The sequence below is a fragment of the Suncus etruscus genome, chromosome X (assembly GCF_024139225.1).
Source record: "Suncus etruscus isolate mSunEtr1 chromosome X, mSunEtr1.pri.cur, whole genome shotgun sequence".
Taxonomy (NCBI): domain Eukaryota; kingdom Metazoa; phylum Chordata; class Mammalia; order Eulipotyphla; family Soricidae; genus Suncus; species Suncus etruscus.
Genome location: NC_064868.1, coordinates 69029603 through 69050952, shown reverse-complemented (window position 1 = coordinate 69050952; position 21350 = coordinate 69029603). Strand labels below are relative to the sequence as shown.

Genomic DNA, 21350 nt, shown 5'->3' with positions numbered 1-21350 from the left:
TAAACTGTACTACAAAGCAATAATTATCAAAACAGCATGGTATTGGAATAAAGACAGACCCTCAGATCAGTGGAATAGGCTTGAGTTCTCAGACAATGTTCCCCAGACATACAATCACCTAATTTTTGACAATGGAGCAAGAAATCCTAAGTGGAGCAGGGAAAACCTCTTCAACAAGTGGTGCTGACAGAACTGGTTAGCCACATGCAAAAAAGCGAACATAGACCCCCAGTTAACATCATGTAGGAAGGTAAAATCCAAATGGATTAAAGACCTTGACATCAGACCTGATACCATAAGGTATATAGAACAACAAGTAGGTAAAACACTCCATGACATTGAGACTAAAGGCATCTTCAAGGAGGAAACTGCACTTTCCAAACAAGTGGAAGCAGAGATAAACAGATGGGAATACATTAAGCTCCACTCAGTTTCTTTTCTTCTCCTTACTATACTCCAGGGCCAAGGGTGTTCAAGTAAAATTCCATTTAGACTATTGCATTTCTGCATGAAGTTATTCTAAATACAACATATAAGCGATATGATTATGTATTTTTACTTTTTCTGGCTTATTTCATCCATGATGCTACAAGTTGCAATGATTGCATCATTCTTTAAGACTGTGTAATATTCCATTGTATATATGTGTCACATCTTCATGATCCACTCATTTTTTTGACATCTAGGTTGATTTCAAGTCTTAGCTATGTACTCCCCGAGAAAAATATTTATAAACATCAGAGAAGGGCATTATCTCCCAAATGTTAGCTTAGAGCTCATTCCAATTTGATTCAGAGAAGGAAGGACAGATTTCCCAGGAACTAATTTTATTGAAAACACTGAATAGGGGCCCGGAGAGATAGCACAGTGGTGTTTGCCTTGCAAGCAGCTGATCCAGGACCAAAGGTGGTTGGTTCGAATCCCGGTGTCCCATATGGTCCCCCGTGCCTGCCAGGAGCTATTTCTGAGCAGACAGCCAGGAGTGAGCTGAGCATCTCTGAGCATCGCCGGGTGTGGCCCAAAAAACCAAAAAAAAAAAAAAAAAAAAAAGAAAACACTGAATAGGGAGTATCCAAATAGCCATTGCTGTTCATACAATTTCCTAGACATAATAGAGGTCCAGGTATTTTCCCCTTGGTGTATAATTCTAATTCAAGCCTTCTTCTCCTTCTTCAGCTCAAAAATTTAAACAGTCTGGCTGAGATGTCCATGCATACAGGTAGTTTATTATAAAATTGTATATTTTCTCTTTTTTGTTTGTTTTGTTTTTGGTTCACACCCAGCAGCGCTCAGGACTTACTCCTGGCTCTATGCTCAAAAATCGCTCCTGGCAGGCTCGGGGGACCATATGGGATGCCAGGATTCGAACCCCGTCCTTCTGCATGCAAGGCAAATGCCCTACCTCCATGCTATATCTCCAACCCCCAAACTGTATATTTTGTAAGTGAGATATTGAGTAGGGAGACTAGATACATTTGGAAGGGTAGGATTTACTTTTTATCAACTTCTGAAGGATGCACCTTGTGGGGTACTGGATTCAGTAAATACAGAGTTGAGGAAAGACTATCTTAAATAACTATGAACGGCTTGTAATAGAACTGATTTTCTTCTCTATACTACCAGCCCCTGAGGCCTTGGCAGGGACACAGGAAAATTGAACTCAAAATATTGGCATTGACTATGTAATTGCAGTACCAGTCATTTCTTTAATTAGTGCATTTTCATTTTTTCATGTATAGCCTTAGGAGTGATAGAATATGCCAATAGCAACATTTGTTTCTAAGAACTTAGGGGAGAGAACATGATGACATTAGTATTAATGGATTTTTCATAATGGGTTTCTGCCTCAGTTTTTAAATTGCAAAACAATTTATGGTAGTTATAGCTCTTTATAAGCAAATAATAGCCTGTGTGCTTTGAGAACTTTCTAATGGAATATATATTCTTATACCTGTATGTCACTCCATTTTTGCTTCTACTGGTAGTTCTTTAGAAGTGGGGGAAATTGTGCTTTGTTGCAGTAAGAAAAACAGGAAATACCTGAAATGGAAAGAAAGCTCAGATGCCTTTCATGCTTTTCACAATTTGTATAGAACAAAAGCACAAAAAAGCCACAAATGCCATGGCACAGGACACTTGGAATAGCCTCAGAGGGACCACTCTGAAGTTGTCATCAGATACCTTCAAGAAAAGATTATAGAAGTTAATGAAGATCTGGGAACTAGAAAGGTTTTTAATTAAGTATAGTGTCATTTTTGGAGGAAGAGGATTAAAATGGGTGTGACAGGCCAGTAATGTACCTCTACAGTATGTCATTGGCTGTACTTGTATGAATGAGTTTCTGAGTTAGATCCTTGCTGTGATATTCCACAAATCTGTGTGACTTAAAATATCTTGCTCTCTTCATTTTATGAATCTTACAAACTTAATTATAACTGTTATCAGTATTGTGTGAATGACCCTGAGTCACTGTATTACCAATAATAACAATCTAGGGGCCAGATAGCTGGTACATCAGGTTGCTCGCATACCTTGCCTGCGGTTTAACTAGGTTTGATCTACAGCATCCCATATTGTTTCTTGTGCACTGATAGGACTGCAGAGTTCCAGGAGTGAAGAGCCAGGATTAATCCATGTACATTGCCAGGTGTGGCTCCCAAACAAAACCAAAGTAAAACAAAAGATAATCTGGAAATAGGTAGTTCTGAGATAGTAGGAGTAGGTCTTCGTAAATTATGAGAACCACAAGGAAATATCTCATAAAGGAGCTGCAGTGTATTGAAAATTATTATTAGGAAAACTAAGCTCCATGACATTGAGAGTTCTAGAAAATCAAGCTAATGCCAAATAGCTTCAGTACTGCAGCTTTTATGTGTGGAGACTAGGTCAGGGAATACCAAATTCCATTTCAGTTCTGAGTGTAATTCTGTGATTTTTTTTTAGCACTGGTCTGAAAGGGCTTCATAAAGCTGACTGCTTTAAAGGTTAATTGTCCTCTAATGAATGGCTACTCTGCAGGTGGTATTTGAGGATATGTGGCTTAGTTATAACAGGTGATATAATAGAGACATACCTTTAGCTTACAAAGAGGGCAACTTATTCTGAATGTAATACAAGTTGTGAATGTTTGCTTGGAAATTACAAAGATTGTCCATCAAATAGGTTTACTTTGGAGCCTGAGAGATAGCACAGCGGTAAGGGGTGCACGAAGCCTATCCAGGATGGAGAATGTTTCGAATCCTGGCATCCCATAGAGTCCCCCATGCCTGCCAGGAGCGATATCTGATCACAGAGCCAGGAGTAACCCCTGAGCGCTTCCGGGCGTAATTCCCCCCAAAAAACAAAAACAACAAACAAACAAACAAAAAAAAGAAGAAAAAAGAAAAGACAAATAGGTTTACTTATTCAATGTGAGTTCTGTCATTAGCATATTAATCTTGATTCGATTTGTCTGTAATTGTTTTAAGGATGAGTAGGAGGTGAACTTTTCCTCTCTGGAAAACTAAACATTTGAGGAAAAAAATCACTGTAAATTATGTCGATTATCATATTTATATAAAAATTCACAGCTGGAAGTTACTGAGATGATATTTTTAAAGTTAGGGTTTTTAGAGTACTGTTTTGTTTAGCATACTGGATGATCTAGCCTTTCATACTGTTAAAGGCCAACATTATCAAAATGAGCAGCTTTTATTCTGTTCTAAGATGAATCTAACCATATTATACAACTTCTAATACAATTGCTTCAAACCTCCACTTTGAAAGTTTTCTCATTTTAATACAACAGGTTTTTCTTGATACATTTTGAATAAATTGGTCTTTTATCAAAGATAAATGTTATCAAAGATTAATTGGTTGTATACCAGGGGGGGTCAGTCTCAAAATACTCAATTCTATTCCACTGATATGATGGTCTAGCTGTATTCCAATACTTTGCTGCTTAATCACTATTTAAACTTGTAGAATGTGAGGCCTCTAATCTTTTTCCAAGGATTGTTTTAGATATTCGTGGGCATTTATTGTTCCAAATGAATTTCAGGCGTGTTTCATCCACTTCTTCGAAAAAAAGTCCTGGTTATTATTAGATTGCATTAAGTCTGTACAATGCTTTGTGCAGTATTGCTATTTTAATGATGTCAATCCATTTATGAGCAGGGTATATGTATCTATTTCATTGAATTCTTGAATCAGTGTTTTATACTTTTCTTTGTATAGGTCTTTCACCTCATTAGTTAAGTTGATTTCAAGGTACTTGATTTTTCTGAGGCACAATTGTGAAATAGATTTTTTCTAATGTCTCTTTTCTTCCATTATTTTGTATATAAAACACCATTGACTATTGAGATTTTGTAGCCTACCACTTTGCTATATGAATCTATTGTTTCTAGGAGACTTTTGGTAGTCTTTAGCATTTTCTGAATATAATATCATGTTCTCATGTTATCTGCAAACAGTGAGAGTTTCCTTTCCTATCTGGATATTCTTGTTATCATTTTCTTGCCTGATTTCTATGAAAAGCACTTCCAGTACTTTGCTGAATAGAAGTGGCAAGAGGGGACAAACTTGTCTTGTGTCAGCTTTTAGAAGAAAAGCTTCTACCTTTTCCCCATTGAGTATAATGTTTTCCATGGGCTTGTGGTAAATGGCCTTGACAATGTTGAGAAAACTTCCTTCAATTCCCATCTGGTTAAACATTTTATTACAAATTGGTTTTGGACCTTGTCAAATGACTTCTCTGCATCTATTGATAAGATTATATAGTTTTTATTTTTCTATTTGTTTACATGATTGAATTGCATAATGTTAAACCATCCTTGCATTTCTGGGATGAACCCTACTTGTTCATGGTGTGTGACATTCTTTTTTTTTTTTTTTGTGGTTTTTGGGTCACACCCGGCAGTGCTCAGGGGTTACTCCTGGCTCCATGCTCAGAAATTGCTCCTGGCAGGCACGGGGGACCATATGGGACGCCGGGATTCGAACCGATGACCTTCTGCATGAAAGGCAAACGCCTTACCTCCATGCTATCTCTCCGGCCCCGGTGTGTGACATTCTTGATGAGTCATTGGATCCTATTTGTTAGAAACTGTTAGATCTTTGTATCTGTGTTAATCAAGAACACTGGTCTGAAGTTCTTTTGTTGTAGCGACTTTATCTGTTTTTGGTGATGTTAACTTTGTAAAAAATATTTTACGAATGTTTTGTTTCTTTAATTTTCAATTTTCTGTAAGAGCCTGAAAAGTATGGGCAGTAGATCCTCTTGGCTGTTACTTTGTTGGTGAGGCTTTCCAATAAGGTTTTGTTTTACCTACCGTATTTTTCAGCCCTGATATTTCTATTTGCAATTTTCTCATTTCTACTTTTATATTCCCTTGAGTCTTCTGAGCTGTCATTTCATCATTTTATTCAGTTTATTGAACATTCATAACATTTTCTCTAGAAAGTTCTGATCAGATGTTTTATAGGTGGCAGGTGTTGGTTGGGTCTCTAAAACCAGCATCTTCAGTCACAAGGTGTGTGGAGTTCTGCAATTTCTTTCCCATTATGCACTTTGGTTTATAACACTGTTACTTAAGTATTGTGGTATATATTCTTGACTGGAAGAAATGAGTTGTCACGAATGAAGTCGAGTGGCTGTGCTCTTGCTGATTTCACACTCAGCTAAACTCTAAGTGGGGATTTACCCACCCCCAAACTCCAACCCCAACCAACAGAGAGCTGGGTTTATTTCATGTATTTGTTTCAGAGATTAATCCAATCTCTGGTCACTGCTTTTGACTGCTTGCCTTACATTCAGCTGAACTCTAACTCGTAATGGCTTTGGTGCTTTTAAGTGAACTTTTATTTTCACTCATCGCTTCAGGATCATCTACTGGATTTAGAAAACATGCTTCTCCTCTGTCAAGATGACATAAGACCTTTCACTTGCTCACCACACTTGAGTTTGAACTCTGAAGATAGCTTTGGGCTTGCTTTCCTGCCGGCCTGCATGCATAGAATAGGGAAGAGACTTGGGGTGTTTATGGCAGGTGAGAAAAGACAGTATAACACAACTTTTGTAAGCCATAATCCTAAACAACTTTGAGAGATTTTTTTTGCTACTATGCCTAACGTCCACTATTGGCACAAAAATAAGATATCAACTTTTATTGTTATTCAGGTTTTTTTTTTTTGCTTTTTGGGCCACACCTGGTAACTCTCAGCTTGTGCCACCACTCCAGTCCCATATTCAGTTCTATTTTTGTATATTGAACTTCTATAGAATGTGTTAAGAAATCAACTTTTATTGCTATTTATTTCTATTTTTGTATATTGGACTATTATAGAATGTGTAGATTTGTTTTTATTTATTAGTGTACTATATAAATCAACACTTTATTTTTTCTATTATAAATAACAAAATTTACTTTAAAATATGTAAATCCAGAGATGACAAAGCGGTAGGGCATTTGCCTTGCACGGAGCTGACCTAGGACAGACAACAATTTGATCCCCCGGCGTCCCATATGGTCCCCCAAGCCAGGAGCTATTTCTGAGCATATAGCCAGGAGTGACCCCTGAGCATCAAAGGGCGTGGCCCCCCAAAAAATCAAAAAATAAAATAAAATATGTAAATCCAGTCTTCTCTTAATGAAGTTTTTGATATATTTTTATTTTTTTTAGTTTTTAGATATTTTGATATTTCCATTACCCCTTATTTGTAACAAGCAATATTGAGTACATTATTTTAGCCTGCTAAGGGATAGGCTTAAGGGGGTTGGGATGCTGGGGACAATGATTGAGGAAATGTTGTGCTTGTGGTGGTGTTGGTGCTGGAACACTAAGTTCCAGAAATACTTGTATTATGAACACTTATGTAAACCACAGTGTTTAAAATAAAGAAATATAGTTAAAAATTAAAATAATATTTAGAAAATAAATAAAAGAACTGGGAAAATTAACAAAGGACTATGACACATCTTTCCCTTTTTTGCCCTGCTTTACTTTTGGATTTTGGGCCACATCTGGAAGTGCTCTGAGGGACTAGATCTCCATTTAGAAGTTACATCTGACAGGCTCAGGGGACTATCTGGGATTCCTAGGATTGAAACTGGCTCACCTGCTTGCAAGACAAATACTCTCTCCAGTCTACTATTTATCTGGCCCCTGGAGTACATGTTTTGCATGATGGAGTCAGGGTTTTACCCTCAGTAATGCACAGACCTTCAACATAATTTATAATTCCTGTATCCCGAAACCAAATAGATTAGCTAGTGCACATTAAAAGCCCCCTTTTAAAGAAAGTTATCTCTTTTTTTTTTTTTTTTTTTGGTTTTTAGGTCACACTCTGCAGTGCTCAGGGGTTACTCCTGGCTCTACGCTCAGAAATCACTCCTGGCAGGCTCGGGGGACCATATGGGATGCTGGGATTCAAAACACCGTCCTTCTGCATGCAAGGCAAATGCTGTACCTGCATGCTATCTCTCCAGCCCCAAGAAAATTATCTTAAGGAAATAATTTTAGATATGCTTAGAAATTTATTTATGAAGGTAGTAATCTCACTATAATCTATAGAAATAAAATGTTTCAAATATGCTAAATATGCTTAACATGATTCGATAAATATGTTATAGCACTTGAATTATAGAATATCATGGAACCATTAACATGTTACACTGTGCAAAATATTCAATGACTTTCTTCAGACAAATAATGAGTCAGATGAGAAATAGATCAAAGAGTATATCCCACTTAAAATAGTGTAAAGAAACTTTAAAGTACCTAGGAAACAACTACCAAATAATGAACATTTCAAAACAATTAAGAAAGAAATTGAAGAAGACCTAAGGAAATGGAAAAATTTTCCATGCAGAGGAATCAGAAGAATCAATGTTGTCAAAATTACCATCTTACTTAAACAACTATATAATTCAATGCAGCCCCTTTTCAAATTCAGGCAGCATTCTTCAAGGACTTAGAACAACCAATTACAAAGTACGTGTGGAAACGTAAATTACCCAAAATAGCTAAAACCATTTCGAAAAACAGAAACTGAGAGTCATTTCATTATCTAACTTGAAGCTGTACTACAAAGCTATAAAGATCTAAAGAGCATGGTATTGGAACTCTCAAACCAATGGGCCAACCTAGAATATCTAATGACAATCCCCCATGGTCAGCTAATATTTGTTAAAGGAGCTAATAATATAAAATAAAATACAGAAGGTATATTCAACAAATGGTGCTGGAACAATTCATTAGCAATTTATAAAAAATTAAAGTTGGATTCATATCTCACATCTTACACAACTGTCAACTCAACGTGGATCTAGGATCTTGAGAGCAGACTTGAATCCATAAAGTCCATTGAGTAAAATAGACATAATGCTCCCAGACATGTACCTCCAAAGCATCTTCAACAATATGATACCACTGCCAAAGGCTACAGAATTAAATCTGAACAAATGGGTCTACATAAAACCAAAAAGTTTCTATATGGCAAAAGAAACATGAGCTAAATCTAAATGACAGTTGAGTTGAAGAAGTGCTAGAAAATATTTGCACTCAACACATCAGTGTAGATATCTACCATATGGAAAGTGCTCACAAAGGCTAATTGACGAAACCCTTAAAATTCCATTAAAAATGCAGAGAAGAAATGAACAGACACATTTCTGAGGAAGACCAACAGATGGCCAAGAAGCCCAGAAAAAAATGCTTACCATCACTTATCATTAGGGAACTACAAATTAAGAAGACAATGAGACATAATCTTACCTCAGTGAGAATGGCACATATACACAATACTGGCAACAATTTGTGTTGGTGGATATGAGGTGAGAAAGGAATTCTTGAGGCCAGAGTGGTAGGACTATTACCTTGCATGTGACTGACCCAGGTTAGATGTAGGTTCAATCCCTGGTATTCCATATGGTCCCCTGAGCCAGGAGCGATTTCTGAGCACAGAGCCAGGAGTAATCCCTGTGCACTGCTGGGTGTGGAAAAATAAAATGAAAAAGAAACTCTCATCTGCGGTTGACTGGAATGCTATCTGGTTCAACTCCTATGGAAAACAGTATGGAGGGTTCTCGGTAATTTCATAATCGAGTTGCCATCTGACCTAGCAATCTCACTTTGGTGTATATATCCTCAAGTTGGACAAGACATTCATTCAAAAGGACTTATGCACACCACTATTAATCACAGCACACAGCATGATAGCTAAGAGTTGGATCAACCTAAATGTCCAACAACAATTGAGTGGATAATGAAGATATGGGACATATGTACAATGAAATACTACATAGCTGTAAGGATTGAGTCAATCATGCAATTTACTGCAACATGTATGAAATTGGAAGATATTATGTTAAATGGCATAAGCCAGAGGGATACATATAGAGTGATATCACTTTTATGTTGTCTGGAACACTTTTGGCCCTAGAGCATATTGAGGAAAAATGAAAGAAGATGGGTGGAGGATAAAGACAGGTATGAAATAATGGGGGCCAAGAGCCAAGGGGTGTCAGTGCATTTGAGGTGTTAAGAAAGGACAGAACCAAATATCCAAGCCACAGAGTCAAAAATAATACAAAAATAATAAAATTCGTAAGATCCAAATCTTAAGAACCAAACTTAAAAATGTGCTCATTATGATGACAGTGATGCAGGGATGCTGTCATGGGATGGACTTTGGAAATATCGGTGGAGGGAGGTTGACACTGGTGGTGGGATTGATGGTGAAACATTGTCTAAATTTCAAAATAAAAAACTTTGTAAATCCCAATGCTTTAAATAACATATTAATAATAATATAAAAATATTCAGTGACAAAGGAAGATGCTCATAGTATAACACTCACTAATGTTAATTGATAAAGCAGTATATGTAGATTTATTCCAATTATTTTTTTTTTCTTCAGTGGTTTATTGATTTCTTTTTTTGAGGACTTTTTTTATAATATCTTTAAGCATCTTGATTACAAATATGATTGTGATTAGGTTTCAGTCATGTAAAGAACACCCCCCTTCACCAGTGCAACATTCCCACCACCAATGTCTCAAATCTCCCTCCATCTTACCCCACCCCCATGTAGAGAGCAAATAGAAGGAAATTTACCTAAACATTTTAGTCATCTCAAGCCTGCAGATATCGTAAAATAGGTTGGGGTTCACCTTATCCTGAGCACAGCTGATTCAGGTTTGATTTCTAGCACAGTGTACAGTCTCCTGAGCACTGTCAAAAGTTATCCCTGTATACAGAACCAACAGTAAACCCTAACAATCATGTTTGGTCCAATATTTTCTATTAAAAAAAAAACAAAATACTAGGGGTCAGAGCAAATTACAGCAGGTAGGGCATTTTTCTTGCATACAGACAAACTGAGTTCAATCTCTGATACTCCATATCCAAGGAGATAGAGATTTTTAGATTTTGGTGGGTGTAGCTTATTCTACCAAAACATAAAATTTCTAAGGCCAGGTAAAATAAATGTATTTGAAAATTAAACTAGCCAGGGCCAGAGCGGTGGTGCAAGCGGTAAGGAGTCTGCCTTGCCTTTGCTAGCCTAGGACAAACCGCGATTCGATCCCCTGGCGTCTCCAAGCCAGGAGCGACTTCTGAGCATATAGGCAGGAGTCACCCCTGAGTGTCACCGGGTGTGGCCCAAAACCCAATAAATAAATAAATAAATAAATAAATAAATAAATAAATAAATAAATAAATAAATAAATAAACTATCCTAAGGAGGCTCCTAACAAATATTCATATATATGAATACATATATATATATATGTGGCTTTTGGGGCCACACCCGCTGATGCTCAGGGGTTACTTCTGGCAAAGTGCTCAGAAATCACGCCAGGCTCAGGGGACCATATGGGACGCAGGGGATCGAACCAAGGTCCATCCTGGATTGGCTGTGTGCAAGGCAAATGTCCTACCCCTGTGTTATCGCTCTGGCTCTTCCTTGGTAATATAATTTTAAATCAGATCATACTTCTTATTTTTCCGTTTGTGAGATCTCTCTTGGAAGATAATTAGTGAAGGTTTACATTTTAAAAGGTTTCCCTTTCTTTACAATTTGTCTTTATTTTTCTGTTGTTTAGTTTTGGCAGTCTTCAAAGCTTACTCTTGGCTCTTCTGCTTAGGGTTTAGTAGGGAATCTGCACTTACTTCTTATGTTTTGTTGTTTTTTTTTTTTTTTGTTTTTGTTTTTGTTTTTTTTTTTTGGTTTTTGGGGCATAACCGGCAGTGCTCAGGGGTTACTCCTGGCTGTCTGCTCAGAAATAGCTCCTGGCAGGCACGGTGGACCATATGGGACACCGGGATTCGAACCAACCACCTTTGGTCCTGGATCGGCTGCTTGCAAGGCAAACGCCGCTGTGCTATCTCATGGGCCCTACTTATGGTTTTTATTTCTGGTTCTGAATCACTCATACTGGGCTAAGAGACCATATATGATGAGAGGTTTAACCCATATTGGCCACTTGCAATGTGAATGGCTTTCCTGCTGTACTATTGCTTCAGTCTTTATAATAAACTTTTATAATGTGAGAATATTATAAAAGTTATTTTTTCATTTCACGTCTACATATGAATCTTCTTGTAAATGTAGGCTATCTTATAAGCATTATATCTGATTCACAACTATTTATTTCAGAATTAAATATTTGAAAATATTAACATTCTATTGTATTCTTTTTATATAAAATCTTTAAGCATCATAATTACAGTACAAGCAGGATTGTAATTGGGTTTCAGTCATCAACAAAACACCCCTCATCACCAGTGCAACATTCCCACCACCAATGCCCCCCTTCCTTCTCATCCCTGCCTGAATTACCTATTTTGAATATTACAAAAACGATTTGGTCTTTATATTTTGGTAAAATGTACATTTTCAGTGCTCTTTTCAAAATCAAGGAGACAATATGAAGGAGGATTTTTAAAACGATGTTTTGATATTTGATTGCATTTTTGGATTTTCTGAGAAATATAAGAGTTTGACAATTTGGAACAAAAAGGGAAGAGATGATGAGTTGGTGATTACTGAGAAATTCAAAATTTAAAATTCAATTTATGTGGAATGCACTATTTGGAATTTTTTTTGCAAAATGGAATTAGCATTTTTAAGAAAGGTGCATTTGATTTTATTTTCTGTGCATCTGGTAGCCTAACTTTGAACAACATAAATACAAAAGTAAAAATTGAAGAACCTTCTAATTGATTGCTATATAAACTTGTCGCATATTGAGTATTAATTTGAATGAAGATCTTTCCTCAATATCCCTTTATAGATATTAGAATGATTTATGTATTGTGAAGAAACATATCACAGAAAAACAGATGTTTTATCTTTATCCTCCGTTCAGCTCCCCATAGCCAATAGATGAGAATGTTGTCTGTATAGTGTCAACCTGATTGCTGGAGGGAAACATCTGTGGTCTAATTCTTTAGTCTTTCCTTGGATAGAAGATTATTAAGAGGAAAAGAGAAAGAAATAGAGAGAAGTAAAATGTCTGCCAAGAGGCAGGCAGTGAGAGGGTGGGAAGAAAACTGGGGAAAATGATAGCAGGAAATATTCAGTTGTGAAGGGTATTGTACATCGTATGACTGGAACACAATCATAAAAAAATCTTGTAAACACAGTCTTAAATAAAATAATAAGAAAAGGAAAAATGGAGATTATTGCCTGTGTTTCTTATATGTGCAATGATTTAACTCGATGAATTTTGATTGGAATAAAATGATTATGTTAAACTATGGGGCATTTGATAGAAATACATAACTATGATTCTGTGTGTATGTGGGAAAGCACCTAAAGAAGAATCTAAAATTGAAGAGAAATATCTTTGCATCCCTCACCACCTCTTTCTATTCCAGTTCTCAATGTAAACATCTCCATTAAAGAGATACTGGGAATGCATAAACCTTAAATTATGAAAAACAGCATAAGAAAAGGTTCATATTTTCCCTTTTCATGACTTGAAAATGAGATAGTTTTTGTTGGAAGATAATTTCCAGGAAATTAAAATTTAATTGGTTCAAAACCAGGATTTGAAGAAAATTAATATGCTAAAGCTGACTGCTATAGCTGAAAAATGCAGTGCTTTGTTTTAAATTTTTATTATCCTTCAAATGAGCATAAACAGAAGGTAAGACATACTTTATTCATTGAATTCTGGTGCTGATGGCAGTTGTTGTTCGATGGTGGTTTGGTCTGATTCTGATCCAGACCTGAAAAATATGTGCATAGGATGTATGAGAAAGGCTGTCTTTGATCTTTAGGCCTGGGGTAAGCCTAAAGACTTTGAAGTACTTCCACATTTCTTTCTTCACAATTGCTGTTGACTAGGATCCAAGAATAGATGTGACTAATGTGTGCTGAGAGTTTTTGTTTACAGGCTCATTATGAGGGAGTTGGAGCCATCAAGGGAAATATAGATAAATAAATTTCCCTGTAATAAGTGAACATCTTAGTACCTTTGTTTCTTTGAAAACATAATAATTGATGTCCTCTACTGAGTGAATGAAGTAAGGACATTTCACTTGATTATTAAACATGTCAACCACTTTGTGTGACAGTTGATTAGACTTTAGTGTCTCTTATTGTTTTTACTAGTTACTCATTATTAAATTAATTTGCTTCTATGGTGAGTAAATTACAAATTACAAAACAATAATTCACATATCTGTAAAAGTTAAAAATCCATTCATAATTCCATCACTCATTATCAAATTTTGGTTCAGTTAGTGCTCGTTAAATAACACTCAGTTAACGTTATTTGACTTAATGGAAAAATTCTACATTCTACCATTATAAAATTGAGGTCATTTTAGTTTATGTAATTCTGTTTCTTTTCATGTATTTACATTTTATTTATTCTGAGGTATTTTCTATAACATTAAAAATAATTTTAATCAAGTTTTATTTTGTCAGAGTTGGAGATGGAACCCAGATCTCACAAATTAGAAGCATATACCCTACCACTGAGACATATTCCTGGCCCAATCTTATTTTTGGTTTGTCTTTGTCCTACAACTGTCTCTACTTGGGATTACTCCCGACCATGTAGTCAGGGGATCATTGCTCCTGGAGGGTCTGCAGAACCATGTGGAATGCCTGGGAATTAAAAGAGTCAGCTGGGGCCCAGAGAGATAGCACAGCGTTGTTTGCCTTGCAAGCAGCCGATCCAGGACCAAAGGTGGTTGGTTCGAATCCCGGTGTCCCATATGGTCCCCCATGCCTGCCAGGAGCTATTTCTGAGCAGACAGCCAGGAGTAACCACTGAGCAATGCTGGGTGTGGCCCAAAAACTAAAAAAAAATACATTTAAAAGAGTCAGTTGTGTTCAAAGCAATCACCATACCTGCTGTATTATTGCTCTGGTTCAAATCAAGATGTATTTTAGAAACTGGCTTGTATTATATTTCATATTTAATTTTGGTGTTGAGCTTTTATTTAAGTTTTGTCATCATAAATAAGACAATGATGGATTCCTTTAATGCATATAACTCACATTGAGCATTTTATCTTATAATTTCTTAATGTTCTTTGACTGTAAATTCAAAATTAAGGTGTCAGCAGGGGGATTTCTTCTGAAAACTCTGTTTTTGGGTGATTGTCCTCCCACTGTAACTTTACCTTGTTCTCCTTTGCATCATTAAAGAAAAAAAAAGAAAGAAAAAGTGAAATCTGATATTGGAGAGGTGGTGCTAGAGGTAAGACGTCTGCCTTGCAAGCGCTAGCCTAGGATGGACCGCAGTTCGATCCCCCGGTGTCCCATATGGTCCCCCTAAGCTAAAGATTATTTCTGTGCACATAGCCAGGAGTAACCCCTGAGCATCAAATGGATGTGGTCCAAAAAAAGAGTGAAATAAATTTATCCAAAGAATTTTATATTTAGCACTTCTGATCCTTATTTCCTCCAGAAAAATACTGATTTTTTAAATTTATTTCAAGAATGTAGAGCCTTATTTGTGAAGTATATTATATATAACTTACCCTCTGTGTTGTGCTTTTGTGTTCCTAGAGTATATCCCTAGTAATGGTATTGTGGCTATATGGGAGCTCAGATTTTTGAGGAATATTCATACTGTTTTCCAGAAAGGTTGGACTAGATGGCAATCCCACAAGCACTGAATGAGAGCCTCGTTTTCCCTGCATCTACAGCAGTGCTGGTTGTTCTTGTTCTTTGTGATGTGTGCCCTTCTCTGTGGTGCGAGATGATCTCTCATTTTTTGATTTGCATCTCCCTAATGATTAGTAATGTGGAGAGTTTTTTTCATGTGTCTTTCGGCCATCTGTATTTCTTCTTTGAGAAAATTTTTGTTCATTTCGTCTCCACATTTTGATGGGATTAGATGTTTTTTTCTTGTTGAGTTTTGTCAATACCTTGTATATCTTAGATATTAGTCCTTTATCAGATGGGTATTGGGTGAGTGGTTTCTCCATTCCAACGGTGGATTTTGTATTTTAATCACTGTTTACTTTGAAGTGCAGAAGTTTCTCAATTTAATGTAGTCACATTTGTTTATTTCTGCTTTAACTTGCTTGGACAGAGGTAATTCCTCCATGAAGATGCCTTTAGTATTCATGTAAAGCAGTGTTTTGCCTATGTTTTCTACTATAAACCATATAGTTTTGGGTCTGATATCAGTGTCTTTAATCCATTTTTATTTAACCTTTTTGCATGGTCTTAGATCGAAATCTGACTTTGCAGTTTTTGCATGGGGATTACCAGTTGTGACATTATTTGGTGAAGAGGCTTTTCTTGCTCCCATTATGTGTTTTTACTTTTTATCAAAGATAAATTACTGATATATTTGGGGTCATTCTCTGAATACTTGAGTCAATCCCATTGAGATGAGGGTAAGTCTTTATTCCAATGCCATTCAGTTTTAATGACTATTGCTTTGGTTTTTTTGTTTTTGTTTTTGTTTTTGGGTCACACCCGGCGGTGCTCAAGGGTTACTCCTGGCTGTCTGCTCAGAAATAGCTCCTGGCAGGCACGGAGGATCATATGGGACACCAGGATTCGAACCAGCCACCTTTGGTCCTGGATCGGCTGCTTGCAAGGCAAACGCCGCTGTGCTATCTCTCCGGGCCCCATGACTATTGCTTTGTAGTACAATCTAAAGTTGGGGAAAGTGATGCCACCCATCTTCATTTTCCACGGGGTTGCTTTAGCTTTCTGTGGGCGGTTTTAATTCCAAATAAATTTCAGTATTGGTTAATTTAATTCTTTGTAAAATGTCAGGAGAATCTTTACATGGATTGCATTAAATCTGTACAATATTTAGGAAAGTATTGCCATTCTAATGATGCTAATCCTCCCAATCCATGAACTGGGTATATGTTTCTATTTATTTGTGTCCACTTATACTTCCTGAATCAGTATTTTGTAGTTTTTTTGTATAAGTTCTTCAACTTTTTAGTTCAGTTGACTTCGATGTATTTGAGCTTCTGTAGTACTATCGTGAATGGGATTTTCAGTGTATATTAATTCTCTATCACATTAGTGAAAAAGGACATTGATTTTTGCATGTAGCCTGTTTTGCTATACAAATCTATTGTTTCTAGGAGATTGACTTGTGTATGTTAAACCATCCTTGTATCCCTGGAATGAATTCTAGTTAGTTATGATGTGTCTCCTTCTAATTGAGACATTGCATCATATTTGTTAGGATTTTGTTGAGGATATTTTTATCTGTGTTTATCTGAAATTTTGGTTTATACTTTCCTTTTTATTGCATCTCTGTCTGCTTTTGGTATAAGGGTGAAGCTAGATCCATAGAAACTATTTGGGAGTGCTTCTGTTCCTTCACTGTTCAGAAGGAGCCTGAAAAGAATTGGCATTAGATGCTCTTGAAAGGTTTGAAAGAATTCACTAGCTGATCCAACTGAGCCAGGAATACTGTTTTGGGGAATAATTTTGATTATCATTTTAATTTCCTCAGTACTGATATATATTTTCAGATACTCCAGACCCCCTTGGTTCAATGGTGGTTACAGGTGTTCAATTATTTACCCATTTCTCCCGGGTTCTCTTCTTTTATGGCATAGATTTTATTCAAGATAATCTCTGATTATACTTTGAATGTTTGTAATAGCTGTAGCAGTTTACCCTTATTCATTTCTAATTTAGTTAAATAAGTTTCTCTACCTTTCTTTGTTAATTCTTCTAATGGTTTAGCAATATTGTTTATTTTTCCAAAGAACCAACTCTTGCTTGCATTTATCTTTAGGATTGTTTTTATGTTTTCCAATAAATTAATTTCTGCTCTAAGCTTTATTATTTCCTTCCTTCTGCCTATATTTTTCATTTTATTGATCAATTTAAATTTTCCATTAATGCCATTAATTTTTTTATGCCTCGTCTTCCTTCCTGATGAGTGCTTGGAACGCTATAAATTTTCCTCTTAGAAATGTTTCTGATGTGTCCCACAAATTCTGATAAATTGTGTTTTTGTTCTCGGTTTTTTCCTGGAATTTTTTGATTTCCTCTTTGATTTCATCTCTGACCCACTGGTTCTTCATTAGTGAACTGTTTAATTTCTAGATGTTATATTTTTTCCTCTGTGTCTGTAATTCACTTCTAATTTCAGTACTTCATGATCTAGAAGGTAGTTTGTACAATTTCTATCTTCTTGATTTTATGGAGTTATTTTAGTCCATATGTGTTCTATCTTAGAACAATGCACTCACGTGCATTGGAAAACATTATGCATCCATTTTTCTGGGGATGGAGTGTCCTATATATAAACCTACTAAGCCACTCTCTTCCATTTCTCCCTTCAGAGCCAGTATACTCTAGTTAGGTTTTAGCCTATTTGACTTGTCAAAGTGTGACAGGTTGGTGTTATAGTCTCCCACTATTATTGTGTTGCTATTTATGTCTTCCTTCAAATTTATCAGTAATTGCTTTAAATATTTTATTGGTACCTTATTGGGTATGTATATGTTTCAGAGTATGACTTCTTCCTGTTGTATATATCCTTTTATTATTAAGAAACGTCCATGTCTGCTCTTTATAGCCCATTTATGTTTAAAGTCTGTGTCATCAGATATTAGTATGACTATGCCAACCTTTTCATGGGAGTTGTTTGAATGATTGTTTTCTACCCTTGACGATGAGTCTTTTTTCTGATTATTCAGTTATGTTTCCTGTAGGCAGTAAAAGGTAGTATTCAGCTTTTTATCTATTTTGTCACTCTTTTTTCTCTTAACTGATGCATTTAGTCCATATATGTTGAGAGAGATGATTGTCGTTGAATTCAGTGTCATCGTTTTTGTAGGTTTTGGTTGTCTGCTGTTTAATCTTTTCTTACAGTAGTCATTTCAGTACATCTTCTAAGGCTGGTTTTTAGTCTGTAAAATTTCTGATCTGTTGTTTGTCTTTGAAGCTGTGTATCCTTCCATCAAACCTTACTGTTGTAAATCTTGCAGATTGAAGTATTCTTAGTGAAGCATTTATTTCATTGATTTTTATCATTTTATTCCTCCACAGCCTTTGTGCTTGAGAGTTGTTTGTGACAAATCTGCTATGAATTGGAAGAATGCTCCTTTGAATGTAATTTCTCTTTTTGATCTTATTGCCTTCATTATCCTATCCTATCTCTGTTATTTGTCATTGTGACTAGGGTAAGTTTTGAAATGCTTTTCTGTGTCTCTTTTAACTGGTACTCTTTGGGCATGCTAAATTTGGGTGTATGCACTCTTTCTCTGACATTTTTCTTCAATGTTTTCCTTGACTGTTGATTCTTCACGTGATTTTCTTACTGTTTCTCTGGGACTCCAGTGATTCTTGTGTTGTTTCAATCGAGTTTATAAAAGATATATTTTGTCTGTTCACATTTTTTGAGGATTTTTTTCAATTGTCTGATAATTTTTAAGACTCTTTCCCAACCTCTTGTGTTGTATGGAGTTGTTATGCATCTCTTCTTCCAGCTCACTGACTCTATTATCAGCCACTGTTACTCTGCTAAATGGCTTTCCCATGAGGTTTCCATTTCACCTACCAAGTTTTTCAGTCCTATTATTTCAGTTTGAAGTCTTTTTATTTCTACTTTCATCTTCTTGATTATTATTCGTGGTTCATTTGGTTTGTTCCATGGTTTCTTTGAGTTCTTTTTTTATCAATCTCCAAATTTCCTCTCTAAAATTTTTATTGAAGAGGCTATATGAGTTGTGTGCACTTGTAGAGTCTGCAGAGCTACCATCATCTTTCTTTAAGCATGGTGATGTTCTCTGTTATTTCCCTATTGTGTCCTTTGTAGTGTTGTGTTTTCTAAGTATGGTGCTGGAGTTTATTGACTAGAGGATATGCGTGAAGCCTCTGAGTGAGGGTCTGAAGGAAACCTCACCAAGCTCCTTTCAGCCCTCATGCTGTTTTCTTTTATAGACTGGGCCAGGTGCTAATTGCTAGCCACCTAAAGGGGGGTGGGAACTCACCATGTTGCTATTCATTCTTCCTGCTCTTTCCCTTCAGGGCTGCAAGCTAGGTGTCCCTTGTTGCCTTGGGTGGGGGGAAGTTGAAAAATCGCCCAGTAGTGATCCTTGATATCCATCTATTTCTGCTATAAAAATAGAATACATACTACATAAATCACTTCTGTAATCCCTTTGTATATTGTTATTTAGTAGATATCTACATATGCCAGAATCTAGCATTTTCTACCTGTTTACCATGTGTGTGATGATATCCAATACCTAGTGATGCTTTAGAGATGATATTTTAATGGAGTACTGGTTATGGCATGCACTTTAATAAATACATGACTAATACTTTTCTAAGCCATCCTTCCCAGTGAACTGCTGCTTCTAGACACTTGGGCTCTGTTTCAGGGCTACTGATTTTTCTTCTTTTTTTCATGTGAGTACTTTCTAGATATTTTGAAATAGATCATGATGAGAAAACTTTAGAACCCACATTCTTAGAACTATGCTCTGTCCCATACGTGCCTTCCTTACACTCATAGAAACAGCCTTTAGTGTAGCCACTTATGTTCTCTCTCTCTTTCTCTCTCTCTCTCTCACTCTCTCTCCCTCTCTCCTCTGAGTCACACCCATTGATGTTTGGACTTACCCATGATTCTGCTCATTCCTGAGGATCATGGCTGTTGGGCTTTATTGGGTTTGTATGGTGCCTGGGATTTTTTTTATACATGTCACAGGTCCCATTGTCACCACAGCTACATGCCTACTGTGATGGAAGCATGACCCGTGGGTCAATGTGGCCACATTACCTTGTCTGGGTAGCTGTAGCAGCTACTGAGAATGAGGCAGGTGCCTGGGATTTAACCCTGGTAAGGAAAGTGCGATACCTGTTGCACTATGTCCTCTTTCTATGCCCCACTCCTGGTTTATCTTATCTAAATTTGATAATGATGTACCTGTGAAATATGATAGGCTCTCCAATTATTTGGCCACTTGGGGACCAATTTTTATTTCTGAAAGTTTTCAGGGTAATGCAAGAAAAAGGTGGGACTGGGTAGGGAGAACAAAGAAAACCTTGATTTTGGGGCCGGAGAGATAGCATGGAGGTAAGGCATTTGCCTTTCATGCAGAAGGTCATCAGTTCGAATCCCGGCGTCCCATATGGTCCCCTGTGCCTGCCAGGAGCAATTTCTGAGCATGGAGCCAGGAGTAACCCCTGAGCACTGCCGGGTGTGACCCAAAAACCACAAAAAAAAAAAAAAAAGAAAACCTTGATTTTTATTTTGATTTGGGATCATGCCTTGCTGTTCTCAGGACTTATTCTTGGTTCTGTATTTAGGAATCACTCCTGCTGGTTATTTTGAGGCAATATATATACCAAACCAGGTATTAGAATGCAATGGGCAACATACTCATATGCCTTAATCACTGTACTTCATTTTAGTCTCTTGATTCTTTATTGTAACATTGATTAAATGAACCTTGACAAACACTCTCACTACTATAATTGGAGTTTTGCTACCACCAAAAGAAGTGGGTATCTGGGTGCAATTGTTTCTCTTTAGGCTGTGTACAGGTTTGATTTCATGGTTGTCATTTAGGAGGGGAGACACCTTTCCATAGTTCTGAAGACCTGCTGATACTCTCCCTGAAAGCAGTGCTATGTGGTCTGATTATGCATTGAAGCTTGGGCCCAGTGGTCCTCTGTGCAAGTTGTGCCACATATTTCTGGGGGCTTGCTGTTCTGAACATGCCACACATATTGCTCCAGCACTTTGGGCTATATCCTCAACTGCAGTTTCCTTTTCTAAATGACTAGATATAATGTCTTATAGTCAGAAGTTGAGTGACAATACTTTTCTCTTTATTTAAGTAGGAGCTGATTTTATTTTCTATCTTACAGAATTATAAACTTGCACGTGTAATTAAGA

The 21350-nt window shown here is 36.6% G+C and overlaps 1 protein-coding gene and 1 non-coding gene across 3 annotated transcripts in view; one reads left to right on the top strand and one right to left on the bottom strand.

The window, feature by feature from the left end:
- The window catches only part of PCDH19 (protocadherin 19), a 201433-nt gene that overhangs the window by 16484 nt on the left and 163599 nt on the right, over nucleotides 1–21350 (top strand). The window lies entirely within an intron of this gene.
- Nucleotides 20146–20267, bottom strand: LOC125999694 (small nucleolar RNA SNORA1). Its single transcript, XR_007492174.1, has one exon. It is a non-coding gene; the product is annotated as a small nucleolar RNA SNORA1 (small nucleolar RNA).